Consider the following 2,554-nt stretch of genomic DNA (forward strand, 5'->3'; position numbering starts at 1 on the left):
TTATTCTCATTCTTGACCATATTTTATCTTTGTATTTAGATAGGGCCAGATGCCACGTCCCACCACACTAAAAAGCAGTAAAAGCCAATGAACATCAAAGAGAGCCGAAAGTGCAATATATTGGAACAGAATTATGTAGAGATAAAGTTGACCACATAAGTGAATTTTTGCGTTGGATATACTTTAAATTGCAATGATTTTTCAAATGTAGACATAAAATAATTTGTCAAAATGTTACAGTGATAACAACACCTGGATTTTTCAGAAAGTTCATCAGTATCCTCCAGTGGCGGTTCTACACAGAGGCCTAGGGAGGCCTGTGCCTATGTAGACATGTCCCTGGCCCCCCGTGCTGACTACATTAAAAAAGTATGAATTTATTATGATTTTATATGCAAGCGTCAAAAGCAGAACTAATGCGATGCAATTACGCGAACAAATTAGAGCGGCGCAACCAATCACTGTAGCCGCCTGCGGCTGCTGCTCGGTGAGTGTCTCCATTCAGTCGCTATCTCCCGAGGTTGTGAATCAGTATATCGTGTATGCAGGTTTGGGCACTGGTAAGGACTCTAGCTCACTTCACATGGCTGTTGCTCAATTCCAAGAACGCAAAGAACGGACTAACATTCTCATGGAGATCGGTCTTGGGCAACCTTGAAGGAACGAACTCAGAAGGTCGCAAGAGCACAGAACGCACTTGTGAGAATTGAGATGTGCGATCTTCCTGTTGGTCACCTGACCTCCGCCATTGTTTTGCCGCAATGACTTCTGGGGTGTAAAGTGATTTCAGTGTGCAAGTTTGGACTCGATGTATCCTCGATTTTAAGAACACTTATGCGTCCTCTGTACTTGCGTTCCTCGAGATTCGGAATTGAACTTCGATGGTTAATGATGATGTAGAGCGAGAACACAAGGACGCAAGATCGCTGAAGAACGCATATTTAGAAACAGCCACTGTTCACTTATTATCCTGTGACGTGGCTGCTTTAGCACATTGTGATCACATACATTTGGTGAATAGAGCAATGAAAAACAACATAATGTTTTTATGTGGAGCGGCTGTTTATCTTGCGCCGTTTGGATTTCGGCCTCCATCTGTGTGTGCGCGAGCGCGTTTAAGTGCACTCAGTAGTGCATACAGGCAGAGACGCGTTTCAAAAAGCAAACGAACATAAAATCTTTCTGTTCTTGACAGGGCACATACAAACTATATGATCTTCACAGTATTATTTTTCTAATAAAAACATTTGTTTATGTGTATATATAGATTACAGTCAGAAACCAGTCTGTGCTTATTTGGTCTTAAAGAGACAGTAACCTCAATTAACCTACTTAAGTCTGTGTCATTAATGTTAATCAAACAACACAAGACAAAGAGAAAATCACTTCTGTAGCTCTAAAAAATAATTATTATATTTAATTTATACATAAAGACTGTGTGTTATGATTCATTTAATTCGATTTCCGAAAAAATAATCAGATTCGTGCCTCAAAAACTGTAATGTGATCTGAACCGTGAGTATTGTGACCCGTCACACCACTAGTAAAGTTAGTACACAGTCATAGCCATAAATGCAATGGTACTAATATTTGGAATAATTTATTTTGGTGTTTCGGTTTTCGGACTTGGTTTCCTCCTTTTCGGTTTCAGCCAAAACTTTTAATTTCTGTGCATCCTTCATAAAAACCTTCCTGCGCTTAATCAAATTCAATTGATCCAGCTTTGTTGTGCCAATTCAAATACTTAAGTGTGTACTCAACTGTCAACATTAGATGGGCTTCCATATAGGAAATGACACGTTGTTGTACCCAATACTGTAATTTTTTATGGCTCTACCTCTTTTGCACCTGCACTCACTCTTAATCAAAATAAACATCAAAATAAATGTTTATATGATTTTAAAGTAAAATAAACTTTATAATAAACTTTGTAATCTTTAAATATTGTTTGTTGCCCTTTTTTAATGTGCCCCTCTGGTTAAACACTGGCCCCTCATTGGCCCCCCTGGTAAAATTTGTCTAGAACCGCCACTGGTATCCTCATTAGACTGTGTCTGTTCTGACCGGAGCATAAATACTGAAGTCTGAACTCTGCTGTTGTTTCTTCTTCAGTTGTTTCTGTCTTCTGGTTGTCACATCCAAGGAAGCATAACACACCTCTTCACCCTCTTCACACAAATCACCCTGAAAAATACACAGACTTTTAGACACATATTATCATTCTAAATCAACTCTGTTAAGTGTTTTGTTTATAAAATAAGGTTTTTGCGAACTTTCATTAACAAATCAGTGCCTTCTGTGTCTGTAATGTTCAGTGAGGTAGGAAAACATGAGCCTGTTTGTGTTGTTCATACCTCAAAAGTATTTCTACTTTTTATCTTTTCCTTGTGATCAGTTCCATCATCTGCAATGAGTTGTTAAAATCAGAACACCAACTCTTTCGAAACATTTGGTTTATTCAAATACAAGCATGATATCAAATTTGCCAAAGGCTATTAGTCCACATAATAAAGTAAAAATGATAACAATGAAAGAAAAAGTATGAAAAACTACC

This window comes from Misgurnus anguillicaudatus, chromosome 3 (genome assembly GCF_027580225.2).
Source record: "Misgurnus anguillicaudatus chromosome 3, ASM2758022v2, whole genome shotgun sequence".
Classification (NCBI taxonomy): Eukaryota; Metazoa; Chordata; class Actinopteri; order Cypriniformes; family Cobitidae; genus Misgurnus; species Misgurnus anguillicaudatus.